The 25,068-nt window shown below is 40.0% G+C and overlaps 1 protein-coding gene and 1 non-coding gene across 4 annotated transcripts in view; one reads left to right on the plus strand and one right to left on the minus strand.

The window, feature by feature from the left end:
* The window catches only part of Stxbp6 (syntaxin binding protein 6), a 249,728-nt gene that overhangs the window by 84,653 nt on the left and 140,007 nt on the right, over window positions 1–25,068 (plus strand). The gene's annotated exons all lie outside the window — the stretch shown is intronic.
* LOC125615434 lies at window positions 15,363–15,468 on the minus strand. The gene has a single exon (XR_007346089.1). It is a non-coding gene; the product is annotated as a U6 spliceosomal RNA (small nuclear RNA).

The following is a 25,068-nucleotide window of genomic DNA, read 5'->3' on the forward strand; positions in this document are numbered from 1 at the left end:
ATCCCATGCGGCTTAGGTTATAGACCTCATACAAGACTGCATTTTGATGTTTATATCAGTTTAACAAAGTGCATAGCTTTGAGAAGCCTAAAGGGACTTGGCAGGTGAATTTGAGATGGTGAGATTATACCTAGCCTTAATTCTTTGAGAACAAAGTTTCTATTTTCATAAAAGGAAGCATTGGAATTGAAAGCAGCCCTCCTCTACTTTCTGGCACATAAGCATCAGTTATAAAGGTTTTATCTCTGCTCAGAATTATTTCCCTCTTATGGATAGGTAAGAGTTGACTATGTTTTTGGATCCATGAATTTTTAAGCATATTTTCCCATATATATGTATACATTCTTTATTTTAAAAATGTAGAAAGTACTTCCAAGAAAATGAAAGGAAAGGAAAATCATGGCTTTGGATTACCAGGCTCCATGATTTTTAATGCTCCTTCCCCATTAGAGTATTCTAGGTTTAATTTTGTCCTCCTTTATTCATTAAACATGGTAATAATAATTTATTTTATATACTTTTTATGAAGATATTTTAATGGTTTCTTGAGTACTGTCAAATATTTAGCCATTTATCTATTGCTTGATTTTTTTCCAGCTTTTTTTCCACATGAAATAATGAACTTGGTCTTACTTTTTTTTTTCTAACAAAACTTTCTTATAGAGGAATAAACTAAGGAGCACATGGATAATTCATTAGAAGAAACATCTACACTGCCAGAGTACTAGGGTGAGACTGGAACCTTAGTCCTCTGTGCTTTCTTGGTGTTCTGCCATGGACCAAAATGAGTATTTCAAAATCTTAAGTCTGCCAGAATCCCTTAGAAGTAAAGTATTCTATCACACTCTGTGTGTTTAACAACCAGTTGGCAATTCCCATGGTATTTTATATTGTTCTACACCATGTTCTCTTTGGTATGCATTTGATGCCTGCTCCCTTTATCTCATGCCATTCTTTGATTTTCATGCACATTTGCAGGTGTATGTAAGTGTGCTGTGCATGTGTGGTGGTATCTGTTTTGGCAGAGAAAGAGAAGAATGTGTCTTCCCTAGAGTTAGCCTCAACATGCCTCAGAAAAGGTAGTGCTTTACCTCACCTTCCTGGTCTGGTTCAGCTATGAGCTCATTAGACATCTTCTGCTGTATCATTAGATGGAGTTTGGGGGAAGTGGTAAATGTCGGCCAAACATATTCATGCTTTTTTCCTAGGTCAGTACATTTAATTAATGATTCACATTTAATATGATATCAGATCCGCTATCTGAACCTTTTTTTTTTCCAAATCAAGATTTTTATGTGTAGAAGAATCCATAGTCATTCTCAAAGCTAACAGCAATATTTATATGAAAAATAAAGCTCCCAAAGATTGAGCAGCTTGCTCAACATCATAGAACCACTATAGTCAGGCAAAAGAAGAAAAAAGTGTGTTTTTATTTTCCTGCCAACTTGGTTTCTGACTCTGGTTAACTCTGGTTAGGTGAGGAAGAGTTAGGTTAGTAGCTCAGGTGAGTTTATTTCTCTGTAACATTCCTTCTCATACCAGCATGCAGCAGCAGTGTGTACTTCTTTGCTTGGGAAGACCCTGTTGGTTGCTGTTCCAAGCTGTCTCTTGAAAGGTTTAATTATTATAAGGATATGAGTTTAGCCATAGAGGCCAGGTGTGAGGGCCTATCCCTCTTCTTATTGCTTTCTCTTAGACTTAGGGATGCATGAAGTGGGATTTATCCAGTTTTAGAGGGAAAGACAAAAATGATGTGGTTATACTACCTCCCTGATCCACTGGGTTAAAGGAAGAAAACATTACAACTTCAATTTAAAATTTAAAATGTAATTAAAATTTTTTAAATTAGTTTTAATTAGTTATACATGCTAGTAGAATGCATTATGATACATCATACATAATGGTGTATAATTTCTCATTTTTCTGGTTGTACATGATGCAGAATACTACCGGTTGTGTAGTCATACATGTACATAGGGTAATATTGTCTGATTCATCCTACTATCATTCCTATTCCCATATCCCCTCCCCTCCCTTCATTCCCCTCTACCTAATATAAAGTAACTTTATTCTTCCCTAGCATCCCCCCACCCTTATTGTGAGTTAACATCCACATATTAGAGAAAACATTCTTTCTTTAGTTTTTTGGAATTGGCTTATTTCACTTAATATGATACTTTACAGCTCCATCCATTTACCAGTAAATGACATAATTTCATTCTTTTATAAGGCTGAGTAATATTTCATATGTGTTTTATAATCAGCGTAATGTATTAGAACACTAAGCCATGCATGTAATTTATAAACATGTAATTTATAAACATGAATATTGGAGATTAGTACTCAAACTTTTTAAATGAGGAAAAAGTTTGAGTACTAATGCACAGTCAAAATTAATAGAGATCCCTGGAATAGAACCTAGAGAAGTGAAAGTCTTTGCCAGAGTACTAATAACTTTCAGCCAGTGGATAGTAATTGACTAGTAAAATCTCTGGCTTACAAGTCAGTTGCCACCTATAATATATCCCAGTGGCTTTGGAGGCTGAGGCAGGAGGATTGCAAGTTCAAAACCAGCTTCAGCAACTAGTGAGGCCCTAAACAACTTAATGAAACTCCCATCTCAAAATTTAAAAAGTAAAATAAAAAGGGCTGGGAATGTGGCTCAGTGGTTAAGTGCTCCTGGGTTCAATCCCTGGTACCAATAAAATAAAATTTAAAAATGCAGTTGCAATGAACATATAACTGCCCCTGGAATTGGCCTCAATTCTACTCCCTGCCTCAAAGCCTTCCCCCAAACCCCATGGCTTTCTGGAAGGTGGAGAGCCAGCTGCTTGTGGGCTAGGTATCCTAATACAGGTGAGGGGCCTGTCCCAGTGCTTAGCATTTAGTAGTTGCAACTGATTTGTCAATTGCTATACTTTATATCTCTCTATTCAAGGCTTGTCTCCTCTCCTTTTGGAGCCTGAAATGTGGCTGGGACAGTCATTTGTTCCATTTCTAATTTTAGGTTTGACTTGGACTGCATGTAAACATCGGTGACTTTGCTTAGTACCCATCATCAGGCCGGGCCTCATTTATTTAGTTCTGAAGCTTAGTCTTTTGTACTGTTTAAGAAAGGGAAACCTACATTTTCGTTTTGGACCTGACATTTATTGATTCATCCAGGGGAGCCTCATTCTTGCTGATACAGTAAAGTCCTTGGTTCCTGCATGAGCAGTTCTGTTTGAGTTAGTGCCTTTCCTTTCTGTACATAGTTATTTCTCTTCATTGGTCAGTTGTTATACTTTTATGTATGGACTTGGTAGACCACTTGCTTACAGTACTGCTATGCCAACCTGTTTCAGGAAGGAAATAATTTGAATTTAAATTCAAATAAAGTTGGTCCCTGTATGCATGAGGGATATGGTCCAAGATGCCTTATTGATGCCTGAAAGGGGATAGTACTGAACCCGTACATATTAAAATTTAATTTATAACTTAGGCACAGTAAGAGATTCATATCAATGATGAATAATAATTAGAACAATTATAACAACAAGTTATTTAATACCTATAAATCATGTAATTCTGGAATTACCATTTAGTATTTTCAGACTTCAGATATCCAACCATAAATAAATGAAACCAAGTGAAGCTAAAATGTAGATGAGGGGAGACTGCTGTGCTGTCTCCAAAAGACATTCAAATACCACAACTTACATAAAGACAGACAAAAGTCACGATATTCCCTTTTCCATGGAAATTGAAGCTGCTAAAAATATTCTCCCCCTTTTTATTCAGAAATAATATGGCTCTGAGATTGAACTTGGTTTCTAATTATCTATTTCAGAGGTGGAAAGAGGGACTACCCTCTCATGCCTGTCTGTCTTCTCACTCTAGGTGACCTCGCCAACCCCCGCCAGCTATGGATACCCTCTGCTCGCCAAGGCACTCCACCTACCATCATGGCCAAACACTGTCCCCTCACTAGGAAAGCCCTCTTTTTCTTTCCTCTCCAACAATCTTCAAAAGAATTCCTCAGAGTGACTGATCTGAGATGATATTAAAGAAATAATAATTTACAAAAACTCTTCAAAGCCTGATGTGTCATTTGAACATCTGTGCTAGGGGATGTGTACTTGGAGGAAGTGTCAGCCCCTATAAAACCAGTGGTGGTGGTAACGCTGAGAGCATTTATTGTACAACGGTCATCACCCATTTTGTGCCCTCCCAGATAAGTATATCTGGGGTTGGCATACACATTATAGCAAATGTCTGGATTTCCTGTTTTGATCATTGTTCTTTGTGTTGATTTCCTTATGAATCTGTTAGATAGATTTACGTGCTCATCATTGATACTTAAGAACTCCTGCTTGAAACCACTTTGAATGGTGCTATTTTTTTAAACCTGGAATTTAAGAGAATAGCTTATTAAATGGACTTTGATTCCATTTAATTTGACATCTGATTGTTTTTGTACTTTAATAAAGAGTGTTGCTGAAAAAAATGCATTTCTCACTTTCATAAATTGATTTACTAACACCAAGGGCACTTAACATTATAAATAATCCTTCACTATTAAAATATATGTGGTTTTTTAAAAAATCACAATGTAAGCCAGCCTCCCAGATAAAAGGCTTTAAGGTAGGAATCTTATTGCCAAGACTTTTCAATATAATATTTCAAACTCTTTTCCCTCTAAAATCTGATTTTATTTTCAGCTACATTATAGTGCTATGAATGTTGAGGTCAAAGGAAGCAAGGTACCTTCTACCCCATAAAATGAGCTTTTTAAATCTGTACTGGAAATAACTTGTAGGTCACAAGCAAGGGGAGAGTTTTGTAGGAATGAGTTTAAATTTCCCTGTGACTAACTATTGCCTAGAGGGAGGAACAGAATGATGGTACTTAAAACCTTTCAAGAATACAGCACCTGGTGTTACACAATGTAGTTAGCATTATAAATACTTCAGTCTATTCAGTATTAAAAATGAGATTTGGCTTGAAATAATTTACTTAGATTTATGATTTGGATTACTGTTTTTAACGTAAGTATATCGAATCCAATTAGAATTTTCAAGTTTTGTTTTTATGAATGATAAAACATCATTTTCCTAAGGTTTGAATGTCTTGACAAACTGTTTTGAAACACTTTTTGTACACTGGCAAATCAGGTGTGCTATATTGGTGCAGAAGCCCCTTCTGATGTGAGGCCCTATTTTGTCATCGTGGGGTACCAAGTGGGGGAAATCTTTGGCCCAGTAATGGCTCTCAGGTAATAGTTCTGTGTGCACATTCTGTATGTCTTCAATTTTTAGGCTTAAGGTAACTCAGCAGAAGTACTTTTGTGTAAGAGCAAAAGCTTTGGAGAGAGAAAAACATGGATGTGGATCCCAATTCTGTTTCTACTATATGTGTGATCTGTGTAGCCCACAGATAGTCACTTGGCCTTTTCAAGCCACAATTTCCACTTACATAAAATGCTGTTTTAAAATTGCTATCTTGGAGAACTATTTCAAGGGCTTAAAAGAATTGTATCAGAAAGGATGTACATAAACTGCCTTGTTGGCTCCAGAATAAAACAAATGCTTATTAATTCATGGTAGTTTCTTCATCATCCTCATGAAGCATTTGATAGCATTCTTCTCTTGGTGGTAGTCCCCAGTCTGTCAGAGAGGGAAAAGGCAAGAGAGTATTTTGGCCACTGTACAGTCCATCAAACAGAAACCCAAATCTGTCAGGGTACCAAAGAGGGTTTCTAGTCCTAGGAGCTGGGCATATATGAGGCTCCTAATCACACTTTTGTCTCTGCCATGTTGGCCTAGACTTAGGCCATGTCTATGTTCTGAAGATGGAAATTATTCAGCTTTCCTGAGGAGTGAATCAGTGACAAACTGGTGGAGTTTTAATTTAAAGCAGAGCCGGGTGCTTACGGATGTTACTAGTTATGTTGGAAGGTTGTGTGTGCTGAGAGAGCGAGACTAGAGTCCCACGTGGCTCTGCTCACATCTCAGCCATGGACTGTGCCTTACCTCCTGAACTGCTTTCCCTACCTTAGTATGAAGCCAGTCAGACTCTTGGGTTTAGTGTGGAAGCTAAAGGAGGCCATCAGCACTTTGCTGATGGTTTGGGTTTGAAGTCACTGTCAGTCAGTGTTTCAGAAACAAAACAACCATAGAAATGCCTGCCTTGTTATTGAGTATATTTTTGTCTTCTTCCTTTAAAAGATGATATACCGTCACTTCTTGCTTATAAAATGTCTTTGTGGAATGGTGAGTGGTAGGTGCCTGTGGCAGTGGGCAGCTTCCACCAGTGTATACACAGGATTATTAGGCCTACGCCAGTCTCCAAAGAGCTTGAGTTCCTTATAGTTTGATAACATGCTTTGGGGATATAAAAGAAACTTCTGAAAACAAATTTTTGGTTTATCATTTTATTTTCTCCAAGTTCTTCTTTATGTAAGCTAATGCCAGGCATTTGGATTTTCTTCTAACATTAAAAGCTTCACAAGGCAGAACCTTCATCTGAGGGCTTACCCTATAGCGTCTAAGCCATGTCCCTGACTGGATACCCATCCCTGCATTGCCTTAATCAGTGGTGAAGCCTTCTGCAGTGGGTATACCTGCTTCTGTAACTTGGTGTTGAATTCCTGACAGAGGGCCTATTTTTTTTCTGTGGAACTCCAGTCTATTCAAAGGTGCAGTGATATTTTCCCCTTTAATTCCATTTACCCACATACCACATACATAGTAGGCAATGTTGTCTTCATGTTCCACTACCCAGTTGTCTGCCAGTTGATCATTTAGCTCTCTTGTGCTTTGGTTATGTGTGGGGATCAGTAGTCAGTAGCTGTGCCCTGCAATAGGGAAAAGAGTTGGGGCTTCTGGGTCAAACAGACTTGGATTAGAATCTTACATGGACATAAGATATGTGATCTTGGGCAAGTTACTTCTCCTCTTTCTGTACTGGTTTCCTCAGCTCTGAAGCTCATTGTTTGGTGTGGTGGTAAAGATGAGAAGTGACCTAGGTGACTCATCTGGCTTATTTCATGGTACATAGGCACTGTTGAAGAGAAGCTACCCTCTTTTTTGGGGGGGGGTACGGGGATTGAACTCAGGGGCACTTGACCACTGAGCCACATTCAGCCCTATTTTGTATTTTATTTAGAGACAGGGTCTCACTGAATTGCTTAGAGCCTTGCTAAATTGCTGAGGTTGGCTTTGAACTCAAAATTCCTCCTGCCTCAGCCTCTCAAGCTGCTGGGGTTACAGGCATGTGCTACTGTGCCCAGCTAGAAGCTGTCACTCTTGTGGCTGTCTGCCCAGTTGGTTCAATGCCCTGGCACTGGTCTCTATGGAGAGCTTGCTGAGGGAAGCAGGCCCTATCCCTAACCACCCATAGGCTGAAACACTCTGTGCCCCGAGGGCACCTTCACCTTCTCCCCACAGCTGCCCACGGCTCATCACTGGCCTTATGCTCAGGGTAGTTTCACTGAGGGCTTTAGCTACAACCTTACTTTGCCACTTGAGTTTGAATATCCCTAATCATTGCTGGTGAGGCAATTCCCTGCCACCAGTTCACCCTGCAGTGATGCCTAGAGCACACAGTGGGCAGGGCATTTACATTTCAGGCTCTCTGTCCTTTCCAGCAAGGAGAGCAGACAGGACCCCATGGGCCAGACCAAAAAAGATGAGCTCTTTTGAGCTGTCTCCTTCCATACAGAGTGAAGATGAAGAAGCTGCAGCAGGTTAGGGGCTCAATGGCAATGAAGTGGAGGACTGAGGTGAGAGGCTTGTGTATGCTTAGGCAGGAGACGTGGGTCTGCCTGCTCAAGTGGACAGCCTGTAAGAAGGTGGTCACTTTAACATCTGTCTACATCACATCCCACTGGCACTTTGGCTCTTTGAGAGGTGGTGACCCTCTCAGGCATCCTCCCTAAGGAAGTTACTCTCTTCCTGCTATGTTCCACATAATTTCTACAGTCCAATAGCTGAGGAATGAAGACCTTACAGATGAGAATAAGAGTAAAAATTGCCAATGTTAATTGAACACCTCTTATATGCCAGTAACTGAACTAAGCAGCTTACATGCACGATCTCATTTAATCTTGATATAGATCCTCCCAGAGAGGCATGTATGCTTATTACCCCCTTTCTTCATGAGGAAAGACTAGTAGGGAGGCTCATTAACTTGCCTAGTGTCAGACAACCACTAAATATAGGAGAGGGATTAAAACCAGATCTTTCTGGTCTCTAAAACCTTAACTCTGTGCTATGGAAACAGGAGCTTCCTAAAGCTACTTCATCCTCTGTTAGGTTATGTCCTGCTCCTCAGAAAATCATCCTCTGTCAACAGGAGCTGATTTATCTCGGCATCACTGTGGTACTGCCTTAGAGAACCTTGCTTTACAGGGAAGATGGTCTGTGTCCTCCCTGGTGCTGGGTTGTGGTGGGATCCAGACTCCTTGCCTCTTCTCACTAGCTCTTGCTGCCTGTCCCATATCCATGTGTTATAGTTTAGATATGAGATGTCCTCCAGAAGCTCATGTGTGAAATAATACAAGAAGGTTTAGAGGAGAAATGATTGGGTTATGAGAGCCTTAACCCAATCAGTTAATTAATCTCCTGATGGGGATTAACTGAGTGGTAACTAAAGGTGGGTAGGGTGTGGCTGGGGGAGGTGGATCATTGGCAGCATGGCTTTGGGGGTATATATTTTGTATCTGTAGAGTGGAAAATCTCTCTCTCTCTCTCTCTCTCTCTCTCTCTCTCTCTCTCCCCCCCTCTCTCTTCTTCCTGATCATCATGTGAGCCGCTTCCCTCAGCCACATTCTTCTGCCATGATGTTCTGCCTCACCTCAAGCCCCAAGGAATGGAGCCAGCTGTCTATGGACTGAAACCTCTGAAACCATGAGCCCCTAAATAAACTTTTCCTCCCCTGAAATTGTTCTGGGTGGGTATTCTAGTGCCAGCAGTGAAAAAAGCTGACTAAAACACCATGTTTGTACTAAGCTCAGCGCACATACCCATCTGTGCTGCTGTGCCTGCTGCTCAGGGTTGTTCTCTTGCAAGCTGGGTAGACAGAGTGAAGGTTACTTTATGGAGGTGGAAGTGAGTATTTACACCACATAAGGCAGCAAAGAATGTAGCACCTATTCCTTAATTCCTGCTGTGCTACCTCAAGAGACTTTTCTTTGAAAAACATTTTTTTTTTTAAAGTAGATTCTCACTGTGTTGCCCAGGCTAGTCTCAAACATCTGGGATCCAGCAAGTCTCCTGCATCATCCTGCTGAGTAGCTGGGACTGTAGGCATGCACCACTGTGGCAACAGAGCCTTCTTTTTAACAGTATCTACAGCTCTGCTTAATTGAGTTATCTTTTCCCCTTCAGTCAGCTTTCTGTTCCACCATGCAGAGCAATTCATGACTTCTTAAGTGCCCCCCCCACACTCTTTGCTTATCCTAATCTATTTTAACATGGGGCACAAAAGAAATAAAGCAACCCTAGTCGTTAGGACCACCCTTTTTAGAAAGCAGTTAGGGTTTGAAACAAGTTTATTCGTCCTGTTTTTACCTTAGTTAAGAATCTGTGATCCTTTTTCATGCCTAGGGTTAGTAACCCTGAAACATGCCAAAGATGATAGATGAGTCTGTTTTCCTTGGAAAAGTACTGGCCATTTTCATCTCCAAGAGCCAGTGACCAACTCCCTGTTCTCTTTCTTCCTATAAATTAGTGACCCTTACAGGGATCGCAGCCCATCCTGGGAGCTCATTCTCTTCTTCCAACCCTCTTCACTGTCACCTCCACAAAGGTGGAGTGACAGCAAATAATATTCCAGGTGTGCTGCATACTTTTTTGCCCTTGGTCCCATCTATGTTCATTTTGAAGGAGATGCTGACCTCGGCTATTAGTATCAACAGTTCAAAACTTTGGACAAAATAAGCATGATCAATTATTTTCATGGAATTTCAAGGGGAAGAGCGACATAAGTGATGAAATATAAAGTGCTGAATTGATTTCCATGAAGGAAAACAGACCAGAAGAACGTGATGTTGTCAGTAGAAAGTGAGTGATCAATTGGGATATGAAGGTTGAAAATGAGTTGCAAGGGGTACTGGGAAGGGTTGGAGCCGCAGGAAGGTGTATCCCAGGTGGAGCCACAAGCGAAGCTTGACAGGTTGAGATCACGAAGAATACACAGTGGACAAAGAGGAAGTGATGGACGCTGTGGGAGGTGATGTCACCCCCCCCCCCCAGTTACGTTCACATCCTTGTCCCAAGAACCTGTGATTTTTATAATTTTTTGAAAAGTGACTTTTGCAGATATAGTTAAGGATTTTGAAATAAAAGGTTTTTCAGGGCTGGATCATCAGGGCTTTAAATGCCATCACGTGTTTTTATAATAGAAGGGCAAAGGGAGAGGAGATGCGCACACAGAGATGTGAAGTTGAAGGCAGAGGCTGGGGTGATGTAGCCACAGGTCAGTGAGTGTTGGCAGTTGTCAGAAGCTGGAAGGGCAAGGAACAAATTCCCTGCTAGAGCCTCTGGAGGGAGTATGGCCTGCTGACACCTCGGTTTTTGACTTCTGCCCTCCGAGACTGTGAGAAAACAAACTTCTTTTAAGCCACCCAGTCTGTGGTACTTTGTTCTAGCAGCCACAGGCTGCTTCCTACTCTGGGCCCTACATTACCAATGCCCAGGATTTTGACATTCATACCAGGTCCATTCCTTTACGCACCATGGAAGGCTGTGAGAGGCACAGAAGATGGTATTCCCATCCTCCTGCTCTCCACCACAAATGCAACAGAAATTTAAGCAGGAATATGTCTGTGTACTAAGCATTTGCATATGCTCATAATGCCTGGAGAAGGACTGTGTCCTGGGGCATCTCCTTATTCTCAGAACTTCCCAATGTGGTTTCCTTCTCTGGGCTGGAATGCCCTTTGGTCAAATCTTTTTCAATTTTGCGTGTTGGAAAACATTTACTGACAGCATTAAACAAACCAAGAGGGAAAACAGAACTATTTTTTCTCCTGTGCTTAGTGAAATAAGGTATTTATCTGCTACTTAGTGTATTATTTTTTCCATAAATAACAATAGTTTAAAATCTTTCAATCCAGAATTTTTGTTCTGATGATAGTTTTAATTGTGGAGTTGGAATTAAATTTTCATGATTTAAAGCATTAAATACTGGTTGCAAAGCATGAAAAATTATAATCCTGTCACTTCAAAAATGTGGTTTGATCTAGAAGAACTTAAAAGAGAAATATGAAATGATATGTTGAATTAACAGTCTTCAGGTTTTTTCTTTGGGCAAAATATTAGCATTGAATTTTATGGAGGTTTAGAGGGAAATCTATGCTATTAGTAGGTGAATATATGCTTAAGTATGTACATGGTGACATAAAATTATTTATGTGTGTTTATTTAAATAGGCCCCTTCAAACTCTACAAGCCTGAAATAAGCTTATTGTTTGTTTTGGTGGGATTTTCTAAGTGATTATTTTAAAATCTTTTTTATTAAAAATTGCAAATGTGCAATGGTAGAATGTAGCATGATGAATGCCATGTACTTTCCTGTTCTTTCTCTGGTTAACTCTACTGGCCAGGCACATTGCATTTATTTTCCATCCACTTTCCAACACTGGATTTTTTTGGTCTAAATCATATTACTTTATTTTTTATATTTCCATCTGTATTTAAAAGACAAAACTTTAAAAATACTGTTAAAATACCAACATCTAATTCCTTGATGACATATACTAAATCAGTGTTAAACTTTCCAAACTTCCCCCATATGTCTCATGTGTATAAATTCAAAAGAAGTATAAAAAGTTTTTTTCCAGATAAAGTGTATTTTATTTCCAAAGAATGAAACCCACTTAATAACAGCCAAGAATTAAGATATAGAAAATAAGTTATGGCCCCATCAATCTGGCAATTAGACAAAAAGAAATAGAAAAATATATATTTCTATCAGATAATGACAAAATATTTTAAAGATGGGTGAGAAAAAATTGCAGAGTAAAGCAATGTGATATAATAGATAATGAACACTTAGGGCTATATAAGAGAATATGTTTTTCAAATCAAATTCCACTAAAAAACTTGCATATCTAGAAAAATTCAACATGTCCTAATCTGGAGGATAAAGATACACAAAATATCCACCGGTTTCACATCTACAGATTCAATCTGAGGTTGAAAATGTTCAGGCAAAAAAATTACATCTGTATTAAGCATGTAGAGTTTTTTTTCCATGTCATTATCATTCCCTGAACAATACACTATCACAACTATTTATATGGCATTTACATTATATTAGGTAATATTAGTAATATATAGATGATTTGAAATAGAATGTACATGAATTATATGCAAATAATGTGCCATTTTATATTAGGGACTTGAGCATTCCTGGATTTTGGTATCATCAGGGGGTCCTGAAACTAATCCTCTGATGATACTGAGGGAAACTGTACCCAGTCAATGTATATTGACAAAGGATACCATTATTTCGATTTCTAGCACCATACTTTAAATTTGCTTGTTCATGAACTTTCCATAATGGAATCCTAGATATATATGATGTAGTGCTTGTCTTCTTTCTCTCAGCTTTGTTTACGAGATTCATTCACCCATGATGTTGCATATTGCTATTGTTTATCATTCTCATTGCAGAATGGGATTCCATTGTAAAAAGGTAACTGATTTCATTCCAATGTTGATTGACACTTACACTTTTTCTAGGGTTTAGTCATTACAAAGAGTTCTGCTATGAACATTCTGGGACATACATGTCTTTTGGTGATTATACCTACATATTTCTGTTAGGTCTATGTTAGGAATGGAATAGTTAAGGTTGAAGAGTATGTGCCTGTCTCTTCAGCTTCAGTATATGCTACCAAACAGATTTCCAAAAGGTGGTACCAATTTTCTGTCTTACCAGCATTGTATGGAGTGCCAGGGCTCCACACATGTGGCCATTTGTGATTTAAAATTTAGTAGGTAGGGTTGCGGAATGAATATTTGCAATTGAAATTTGACAGTTGTTACTCTATTAATATGAAATGCTAGTGAAAATATTTGGGCCAGACTAAAGGCAATTTTCTCATTCATTTTATATCTGAGAAATATTTATAAACTATCTGCCTCTGTTAGTAACTATCTTCTGTGTGCACCTGTCTCTCACCATGAAGAATATTGCAATGGTTTACCCTGACTCCCATGGGAAGAACTCTTAGCCATCTAGAGCATCACTGTTAAGGTGCCTCCTTTCTTTTCAAGGCCAATTAATGTTTAACTCAAGTACCCACTCTCTATCTCTTTAGTTGTCTTTGGTATTCTTCCATGAAAACCTCTTTAGTTTCTGTGTGTCCGAGAAACTATGAAGACTAAAGAAAACTTTAAACATTTGAAGAGATAATCGTTGCTCAAATTAGAGAAAAAGCTTACCTCTAACCCATGCATTTTACACGCCTTTTAGTGTTTTTAAATATAATATATTAGATAATAAAATGATGCCATTGTGTGATGAGATATGTAGCTGTAACCAGCTTTTTTTGAAGGATAAAATACCTTTACCCTAATCATGCTTACTCTAGTCTCTTTCCTGTTGAATTTAGTCCCAGTTAAGTTGGATTCATGCCTCTTCCCTCAACATTACTTTTATTCTTTCTTCATCTTTCCTGTGTGCCCTCCAGTCCCCCACTGATCTCATCAGCTGTAGACACCGAGTGTCAAAACATGCACCAAGAAACTGGGATCCTTTTAGATGACTGCTAGATCTTATTCTCCATTTCATAGTGTGGAATACGATTCTGTAAAATGGGAAAAACCCCACTCCTTTAGTATGTGTGTTGTTTAGATGTAATTAATAACCAACCACACTAGCTCTTTCTTAATTCGATATGACAAATCGGTGATTCTTTTTGTTTTATTATACTCTGAGACAAGATAGTCTCCTTTCCTCTAACACCTGCTGTTAATTTTTGACACTTGTTAAGGATAAGTGCTATAGTTTATTGGCTTTGCATTAATCCAAGAGAGCCCTTATGAAGGTATTAGGTTAAAAATCAGTAAAGATGTTGTCTCCTGTTTCTAATCAATAAAGTTCTCACTTGGTTTTTCCATTTCAAGAGACTTCCTGTTATCGTTTAGATGTCGTGTGCCCCAAAAGCTTACATGTGAGACAATGCAAGAGGGTTTGGAGAATAAATGATTGGATTATAGTTTCAACCTAATCAGTGAATTGATCCCTGATGGGATTAATTGAGTGGTGACTGGAGGCGGGGGGTGTGTCGCTGGAGGAAGTGGTTCATTGGTGGTATAGCTATGGGGTGTATATTTTTGTATCTAGAGAGTGGAGTCTCTCTTTTTTTTTTCGATTTTTAAAATTTGTTTTAATTAGTTATACATGACAGTAAAATGCATTTATGCACTTTGATATATCATACATTGATGGGATATAATTTCTCATTTTTCTCTGTGTACATGTTGCAGAATCATATTGGTCATGTAGTCACATATATACATACAGTAATAATGTCTGTTTCATTCTACTGTCTTTCCTATCCCCACATCCCCTCCCCTCCCATCACTTCCTTCTACCTAATCTAAGGTAACTCTATTCTTCCCTAATGCCCCCGACCTTATTGTGGATTAGCATCTGCATATTAGAGAAAAACATTCTGCGTTTGGTTTTGTGGGATTGGCTTATTTCGCTTAGCATGATATTCTCTAACTCCAGCCATTTACTGGCAAATGCCATAATTTTATTCTTTTTAAATCTGAGTAATAGTTCATTGAGTATATATATCACATTTTCTTATCCATTCATCTATTAAGAGACACCTAGGTTGGTTCCATAGTCTAGCTATTATGAATTGAGCTGCTAAAAACATTGAGGTGGCTGTGTCACTATAATATGCTATGTTTATCAGGGATATTGGTCTGAGGTTTTCTTTCTTGACGTGTCTTTATCTTGTTTTGGTTTCAGGGTGATATTAGCCCATAGAATGAGTTTGGAAGGGTTCCCTCCTTTTCTATTTCTTGGAATACTTTGAGGAGTATTGGTGTTAATTCTTCCTTGAAAGTCTTGTAGAACTCAGCTGAGAATCCATCTTGTCCTGGGCTTTTCTTGATTGTTTATAGGCTTTTGATGGCATTTTCTTTTTCATTACTTGAAATTGATCTGTTGAAATCATGTAAGACTTCCTCATTCAGTTTGGGTAGGTCATATGTCTCTAGAAATTTGTTGATGTCTGATATTTTCTATTTTATTAGAGTATAAATTTTCAAAATAGTTTCTAATTATCTTCCGTATTTCAGACGTGTCAATTGTGATATTTCCTTCTTGTATTTTAGTAATTTGAGTTTTCTCTCAAAAATATGGAATGCTTCACAAATTTGCATGTCATCCTTGCACAGGGCCATACTAATCTTCTCTGTATCATTCCAATTTTAGTATGTGTGCTGCCAAAGTGAGCACTCTCTCTGCTTTCTGATCATCATGTGGCTGCTTCTCTTTGCCACACTCTTCCACCATGATGGTCTGCCTCACTTCGAGCCCCAAGGAATGGAGCCAGCCTTCTGTGGACTAAGACCTCCGAAATCACAAGCCCCCAAATAAACTTTTCTTCCCTAAAATTGTTCTGGTCAGATATTTTGTCATAACAGTGAAAAAACTGACTGAAATACTTCCCTAAGCTCAGAAAATCACATATGTGAGTTTAATGTCAGGTGGTCCCTTTTGGACTGGGACCAGAGACTGTTTCTGAGTGTGACACCCCCATACCACAGGGCTACTGAATGCTGCCTTACAGCCTGAGCTTCTGGCACTTTCCAGAGATTCTTTGCGTCAAGTATCAGATCCCTGGTCTTTGAAAGGTAGGTGAAAAATAAGGTCAAGGCCTTTCATAGCAGTATTATGTGCCTTGGAGGTTCTTTAGGTCCAGGTGCTAAGTAATGCCAGTGTCTAGGAATTTCAACAAAGCCCTTACCTTTTTTTTTTTTTTTTTGGTACCAGGGATTGAACCCACATTACCATCCCTTTTTAATATGTATTTTTAAATTTAGAGACAGGGTCTCACTAAGTTGCCAAGGCTGGTTTTGAACTTAGGATCCTCCTGCCTCAGATTCCCAAGCCATGGGATTACAGGTGCATGTGCCATGGTGCCTGGCTAAAGACCTTACTTTTTAACAGTCTCCACTATGAGTTGAAAAATGAATCTTTCCAGGCACACTGACACATCTCTTTAGTCTCAGTGACTTGGGAGGCTGAGACAGGATGATCACAAGTTCAAGGCCAGCCTCAGCAATTTAGCAATACTCTATCTCAAAGAAAAAAAAAGAAAAAGAAAAAAAATTGGGATGTAGATCAGTGGTAAAGGGCCTCTGGGTTCAATCCCTAGTACCAAAAACAAACACTTTATAAATGTTATGGCTATTTCAAAGAGTGACTCCTTTATAGGTATTTTGCTTTCTCCACAGAGAATTAGGATCTGACACATTTTCTCACTCTAATTTTCATGGGTATAGTTCTTGGTGCTACCCAAGTGAATTCTAGGACAAAGTTGATTTCATATGGAAATTTAATTTTTGTATTAATGTTTGTTTTCATATTAGAAACTAATCTGCTTAAGAAGCCATTTATTAGTAGTGAAAATCTGAGTGATCTTCTTGAATGCAGATCTGTGAACAAGTTGCTACTTCTGAGTATGGATTCTTAAAAACTAAAAGTACATCTTGAGAAGGGGCATGGGTGAAAAGGTGTTTTCTTAGACTGGAATTGGTGATGGAAGATGTGTGGATTTGGCCTCTTTTTTGGCATTAAACTCTATAATATTTTACATTCTTATCCAATCAGTGCCTATTAATCATTCAGTTGAACTCCCATTCCCCAGCCTTTGCAGTCAGTTTCCCCCAGATGTAAAGAATGCTCAGTGTATGAGAATGGAAGTGTTGTTTGTAGAAATGTCTCTTTTGTGTGGCTAATGTGTGAATGATGGTCTTCTTCCCATTCTGGGCTTCCTCCACTGTCATTGGCTGTGACTCTTCTTGCTGGTAATTGGTCTTTGCCTGTCATCTTGGGAATATGTATGCTATGCCTCCTGGCATTCTGTTGGAATTGTTCTGGATTTTCTCATTGACTTCTCCATTGCTGTCTCTGTCACCACATTGTGCTCCTTGGTCCTTGTTTTCTTCAAAAAGCCATCTGTGTCCCCTTCTGTGGGCTGTTCCCATTGTGGCTGTCAGTGCTGTTTGAGCATAAGCCACAGCTTTTATTCTAACCAGTTTGGTCCCAGCAAAGCAGAAAACTGCAAATCACATATGGATCTCTTTATTAGTATTATTTCTCTCCTTTGTTTTCTGTTTCAGAAGACCTCTGTCTCACCTTGTCAATCAAGATTGATTTATTTGGGGAGATTTTTACTGATAGATGGGCCCCCTGCCAACTTCTCTCCATAGCCTGCCTTCTTTGGGGAGATGCCTATGCTTGCTGTGGGTATCACTAGTCCCTCCTTCACCTGTAGGCTCACTTCAGTCTGGCTGGGACCCCCCACCACCACTCAACTCCTGCTTCTGAAGTGGTCCCAGGGAGCTTCCGTGCTATGTGACCAAAGGCTGCCTTTCCCATCCTCCTTCGCTCCATCTTCAGGAGCACTCAACACAGTTGGCACTCTCTGCTTTAAGTCATTTCTCCTGTGGCATCAGACATACCATATTCTCTCCCAGTTATATTTTCCCCTGTCACTTGCTTTTGTTTTTATTTTGTTGCAGAGCTCTGGTGCCTTAATTCTTACTGTTGGAGACTCTTAGGACTCTGTCCTGGGACTTCTTTCACACTTTCTCTTTTTTCTACATTCTTTCTGCTTACATAAAAAAGTGTTTGGGGATGATTATTTCTAGTACTATTATATTTACATTGTATGGCACTATGTTAATTTTTTTGTTGCTGTGACCAAAATACCAGACAAGAACAATTTAGAGGAGGAAAAGTTTATTTTGGCTTATGGGTTCAGAGGTTTAATCCTTGGTTGGCTGTCTCCAAGGCAAGAACATGATGGTAGAAGGGCAGGGTAGAGGAAAGCAGCTCAATTCATGACAGTCAGGGAGCAGATAAAGGAAGAGAAAGGGACCAAGGACAAGATAAACCCTTCCAAGGCACACTCCCTGTGACCTATTTCTTCCAACTAGGTTCCACCTTCCATTAAGTGGATTAATTCACTAATGAGGTCAGAGCTCTCACGATCCAATCATTGCCTGACTCTTGCTGCATTGAGGACCATGCTTTCAATTCATGAGTTTATGGGGACATTCTAGATCAAGAACTCACACAAACTTCCCAGAATACCATAATATTCCACAAATGGTGCAAATGCTTTATATTATCTGTTTTTCTCATAAATTTGTATAAAATTCGACTCAGATATTTATTGAGAGAAAGAACAGTTGAATTTATTTTTCTTTGGTTTCAAACATTAAACATCTTGGTTTTCTACTAAATATTAATTGCCATATGCTCCCTCTAAGAAGGTGTCTCAACCTACCTGACACTGGTATAAATACTTTAAGATCATATTCTTTGACCCATCTACATCATTTTTCTACTCTTTTCATTTCAGCTATTTTAATTATTTCAAAATCCAGTTTGTGTGTCTGAAAATCACCTAGTTATTAATTGTAGGGAGAAGTTTTTGTATTATGCTTCTAATTAAGTTGCTTTTGTGAAGGATTAAGTGAGTTAGTATTTTTTTTTTTAAAGAGAGAGGGGGAGAGAGAGAGAATTTTAATATTTATTTTTTAGTATTTGGTGGACACAACATCTTTGTATGTGGTGCTGAGGATCGAATCTGGGCCACACGGATGCCAGGCGAGCGCACTACCGCTTAAGCCACATCCCCAGGCCAGTATGTTTTTAATATATATAAAGCTCTTAGAATAACACCTAGCTCATAGCTAATGTTTGACAAATGTCGATTATTGCCTTTGTGTTTTAAATGATCATTTTACAACATAGGAAACTCCTTCAAGGAAGGGTCTATTTATCTGTTTATGGGCATAGCAGCAGTGATAACCTGACCTGCCCTCACTATAGGATCATGTTTTAAGGTGTGATTCACAGGCTGACCAGTAAGAAAAATGTGAGGTGTTCAGAAAATAGCAGATACTTCAGATCCACCACAAAACTTGCCAAGCTACCATCTGTGGGAATAGGAGCCAGGAATCTGATTTTATTTTAAACATTTTTTCTGGTTGGTTCCTGTATATGCTAAAGTTTGAGGATTATTTTGGCCCTCAATATTTTGTGAGCCTTTGGAGGCATATCTTTCATACATGAAGTAGTTGCTTAATAAGTGGTTCATTGAATTACAGACCTTAGAGAGCACTGAGTCTACTGCCCTCATGTTGCCAGTAGGAGATGGGAGCCCAGCTAGAAGAGCCTCCTTCTCCAAGGCTATATCCTTTACTTGTGGCTTTGTCAGGGCTAAGATGCACGCCTTCAGGCTCCCAGTTCTCTTTCCACACTCTCAACTTCCTGTGCCCATATAATGGCCCAGAAGGCTTTCCAGTTTGCCTCCATGAAGCATGGAGGGCTGTCCTAATGCAAAACAGATGGAGAAGAGAGTGAAAGGAAACCATGATTAAAGAATGAAAAGGATCACCCAAGAGGAAGACAATCGAGATGTAGTAAGAAGAGAAGCATAGGCTTCAAGATTGGAAGCCATGGGAAAGGTTGCTTTTAAAAAGAGAAAATCAAAAGAGGAAAAACAAAGCAAGGAACATAATAGATAAGTGTTTTGTTTTTTTTTAATGCTCTAAGTGTTCATAGTCTGATGTAACAAAGAGAGTCTTGGATTAAAGGACTTGGTTTAAAACTGTTTAACAACTTACCTAGGTAAACACATAATCATACACAAAAAAATCCCCAAGCCCCTTCTAGTCCCAGTGTCTTCCATTTAGATTTGAATGTGACAAAACACCCAGTGCAGTGAGGTCTGTTCAAGGCATTCTCGTTTTCACTGGGGAGCACTGTGGGCTTCAAAGGAAACCCTCTTCCTGCTTCCCATGTGCTCCCAACAAAGTGCTGGCTGTGTGTGCACATGCTGATGGGTGAGGGCTGTGCAACCCTGATGTGGCTAAAATAACTTTAATTCGAGCTTTATTCCTTGGAGATTTTAAAACATGAAGAATATTCACTGTGTTTCTCTACCTCTGCCTTTCCTGCCTCAGTTGGAGATTATTTTAGTATTTACTGCTCTCCTTGATTCCTGCATGCCCATGCTGGAGGAAGCCTGTGTCATGGTAGAGCTTAACAGAATTCCTCAATTTTGCATGTCAAAAAATAAATCATCAACCTATTTTCACACCCTGGTTTCTTGAATCAATAGCCTCTTGCTATTGCTTACTCTGGGCATCTTGAGAATGAAACTAATTTTTTACTGGAAAAAGAAAGATGGAGAACCCCAGGGCATAAAACCCCCCAAAACAACAACAGAATACCTCCCAAGCCCTAATTTCTTTTTCTATTCTGATCGGGAGGGAAAGGAAGGCATTAAGCAACATTCCTTGCTTAACACAAAAAAGCAACAGATGAATTTTAATGACTGTATAAATAAGAAACTATTTTGAATAATCAAAATACCCTCTTTAAATTAGAAAATATGTATTCATTTCTAGTTCTTTGGTACTTTAGAGTCAAAGCTAGAGCTCCTACTGTTAGAGATTTGTAATGATTTATTTAAAGGTTAGGATGTAGACATTTTTCTAACCATTGAGACCAATTTTTATTCCTTTTTGAACGTTATAATCCAATTACATAGTAGTACACTTTATTAGATATATTCCGTTCAGAACTGAAGAAAAACTAATTTGTATTATCACTACGTTTTTAAATGTCCTTCTTTACTTCAGTACTAAACCTGGCAGTTTCCATTGAGTATACTTTTTAAAGAAGAATTCAGAATTTAATTACTGAATGTCATGAAGAATATAAAACTGAAAGATGTAAAAATTTAAGGATTTGATTCTCATGGAACATTTAGAATAAATCATTTATCAGCTAGGGTTCAGCTGCACCTAATGGAAAACCTGAATAAATGGTGGCTTAAATAAATCAGGAGTATGTCTGCGCCACCTGCCCGCCCCCGCCCCCATAGGAGTCCAGGATGGTTTCTCCTCTGCCTTGCTGCTCTGTGTACCTTACTGACTCTGATTACCTGTGGTAGTAAGAGTAGTAGGCCACCTGAGGTCACACCTGCTATTCAGGAAGAGGAGATGGGCAGAGGGCTAAAGGGGCAGCCTGCTCCCAGTGAGTTCTCCTAGAAATCCAGAGAATTCCAAGTCATTGCATGGCCCATACTCTGTCACACAGCCACCCCTAGCTGTGATTGAGTTGAAGTTCCCCACTGCCACAAAAATCAAGGTTCTGCTAAGAGGAGAATGAATATTGGGTAAGATGCACATTACTAACCCTGCCAGCCCATGGAGAGTGAGCATACAAGTTTTCTGAAAGGAGATTCACCTTCAAGAACTGATTCTAATTTACTTGAGTTTTTTTTATGACTCTTCTTTTCATTTATTTTCTCCTCTGGGCTCTGGTACATTTCTGCCTACCAGTAAGTGTACCTATCTTGATTTTTCTGCTACATTGCAATCAATTTGGAAATCAATATGCACTTAGATATTGGTCTGAGGCATTGGGAATGGGCCCAAGGGCATGAATCACCCCATTATCTTTTGTGAGGATGCCTGCCACTTGTGAGTAATTGATTTGCTCTTTTTGTGGTCTTCACAGCACTACCTGCCCTCAGATCAAAGGTGGTTGTGTTCAATAAATGCTGAATACAAAATCAAACTGTCAGTGGGCAAAGCATAGAGACAAGAGAATTGGCCATTTGATTGTGGCCATTTCATTATCCTTGAGAGGAACAGGAGAGATTGCCATTTATGCTTCATGTTGACAGTTTTCTGAACAATACACTGTCTCCCTCCAAGAGTGGCCCAAGAAGTTGTGAAGGTGGTGAGGACAAATGTGGTGAACCATATCACAAACCTCCTTCCCATTTTCCCCATTGTGTGTGAACCTTGTCCAGCTATTCTGACCTCGGTGTTGTCTGACACCTCAAGATGGGAATTGTTGTCAGTGTGGATTTGGAAATTCAGTCTGCTTTGAAATATGGTTCTGATTTTCCCAGATAAAAATTAAGCTCAAATGTCACCACTTTTATGCTTTTTTTCTGTCTGTCTGTCTGTCTCTCTCTACTGGGAACTTAACCCAGTGGTGTTCTACCTCTGAGCTAGATTCCTAGCCTGTTGAAATTTTTGAGACAGGGTCTTGCTAAATTGCCTAGGCTTGCCTCAAATTTGTGATCCTCTTGTCACAGCCTCCCAAATAGCTCAGATAATAGGCACATTGCAACAGCACCTGACCTTTGTTCTCATTTCTAATGCTCGTGTAGAGACCTCCATGGATGGGCTCAAAAATGATATAAGCTCACTGGACAAGGTGGCGCCCACCTGTAATCCCAGTGGCTCAGGAGGCTAAGGCAGAAGGATCGCAAGTTCAAAGCTAGCCTCAGCAAAAGTGACTCGGTGAGACCCTGTCTCTAAATAAAATACAGAATAGGGCTGTGGATGTGACTCAGTGATTGAGTGCCCTGAGTTCAATCCCTGGTACCCCCGACCTTCCAAAAAAAAAAAAAAAAAGGCATAAGCTCTATTTAGTAAAGAGTTGATTTCTAATTTTCTTCTTTTTATTCTTTCCCTTCATTTTTTCTCAAACTCCATCCAGCATTCTCATTAAATCATTGCTCTTTACAAGTTGAATGTGTCCCCAGCAATAGATTCTCAGTAGGTAATCTCTTCACAATCTCAGTTTCTCAAACACAAAATGGATTGAAGCAAACATATTAGCCAGAGAGACTTGCCAGGAAGGAACTTGTACAGATGCACCTCACGGCATCCCGTGGGCATTCAGCTAGCCACTCCTGTGTACGTCCCTGTACCAGTTACTCATAGGCCCTCAGAAACTGAAGGAAGCTTCACTTGTGTGAGTCCCTGGGACACTCTCTTACTGTTGGTCCTGGAGTTAAATACATATGGAGGTACTCTCTCAAGTAGAGGGAGTTGAGGAAGAGGGGAGATTGAGCAGAAAAGGGCAGATACCTAGGAGTAGCTGTTGGGGGTAGGCCAGGTGGAGGACTACCTGACACAACCCTGAGAGCTAGGAGGAGCCTAAGTGAGAACAGATGCTGGGCTTTGCGGCTAGATAATGTGTGCCAGTGAATCTGATATAGCTAGTTAGGTACAGGGTCTGCTTCTTCTTGGCCCCAGGACAGAAGTCAATATTCTTGGGCTAGACTTTTAAACCCCTAATGATCTGGTTTCTTCCTACTGCTTTTTTATTCATCCTCCAAACCCACATTTCTAGGCATTCTCTCTCGGATCCCCACACGCAGTGTCAGCCATATTGATTAATGAACTTTCATATTCTTTCATTTTTTTTTATTACATTTTCTTTTTCTTTACCCTGCTGAATTTTTTGGAGAGGGGTATTTTGAATTGACACAGGGGCACTCTACCACTGAGCTACATCCTCAGTCCTTTTTGTTTTTTATTCTGAGAAAGGACCTTTCTAATTTGCTTAGGCTGACCTCAACTTTGTGATCCTCCTGCCTCAGTCACTTGAGTATCTGGGATTATAGGTGTGAGGAACCATAACCGGCTTCACCCTGCTGAATTTGATGTCCGTTTCCAACCTCATTTCACATGTTGTTTTTTCCAGGTGCCTGCATGAGGCCCTCAGTCTGAAGTGATATCCCTCCTCTGTACTCCCAAGGTGTCCTATGCCTCCTGATCATTGCCCTTATCACATGTTCTGCAGTTTAGGCTTGCCTTCTGTCCTACTGGATGGCAGGACTTTGAAGTTAGTGACCATGTCTTCTTTTTAAAATTTTTTTTTAATATCTTTATTTTATTTGTTTATTTTTTTATGTGATGCTTAGGATCGAGCCCAGGGCCTCGTAAGTGCTAGGCAGTGCTCTACCACTGAGCCTCAACCCCAGTCCCCATATATTACCTTCTTAAACACATATCTAGCATGGGGTCGGGCACAGTGTAGTTGCTCAGTAATATCAGATGAAATAATGGATGAAACCAAAAGAAACTAGCTGTGTTGTCAAATTTCATAGCTGAATTTTTCATCTTCTCAATTGCCATAGTAGACCCCCCACTCAAAGGTCTGTTTGGGTTGACAATGGGTGAATTAGAGAGGAGAGGGAAAGTTGCTTTGGCAAGAGGAAGGAAGAATGATTTTTGAAAGGTTTGCATTCAGGTCAGCAGGTCTCTAACGTGCACCAGCATATAAATGGACCTGAAGCTCTTACCAATCTGCAGTGAGTGTATTTACTGGTCAAAGAAGGTTCTTCCAGCATCAAGCAGGCTGAGTAATAATGAAGATCTTCAGACGCAGCGCAGAGGTCCAGACCCGCCAGCCGCTGCCAGTGCGACTCAGCGACTGTCGGCTGCCTGCCTGCGGCCCCCGCGTCAGGGCGGATAGCCTCCGAGGCGCAGCGCAGCAGGAGCGGTGCAGGGACTCTAGGAAGAGGTCTCTCGCCAAGCCTTAATGAAATAGCGAACCAGGAGCTGAAACCAACCAGAGACAGACCAGTCCCACCCCTCCCTTCGGACACTCCGGCAAGGAGCCTGGGGCCCACCATAGCAGAGAGGTGACATCACCAGAGTTCCATGGACAGAATTCCTTCCCAGCGGAATCCATGTTAGCAGCACATAGAGGGCAGAAGCTCAGCTCAGAGGGCACAGCTCCGCCTATTGGAAGAGAAGAAAATGGGATTCAGCCATAGAACAGGGGATGCCAGCATGGCAGAGATCTGATGTCATCGGAGAGCGGCCGAGGAGAGAACTTCATTGGTGCCAGAAGCAACGGAAACAGTTGGTCTCCTGGTAGGGAGGCTGAGTCACAGATACCCTAGTCTCTCTCGCTTTGTCATAGAGCCAGAGGGGAGGAGTGGGGCCGCCGCCCGCGCCCTCAAGGTAGGCAGACCTGCGACCAACCTGCAGATCAGGC

The sequence above is a fragment of the Marmota marmota genome, unplaced genomic scaffold, assembly GCF_001458135.2.
Source record: "Marmota marmota marmota unplaced genomic scaffold, marMar, whole genome shotgun sequence".
Taxonomy (NCBI): domain Eukaryota; kingdom Metazoa; phylum Chordata; class Mammalia; order Rodentia; family Sciuridae; genus Marmota; species Marmota marmota.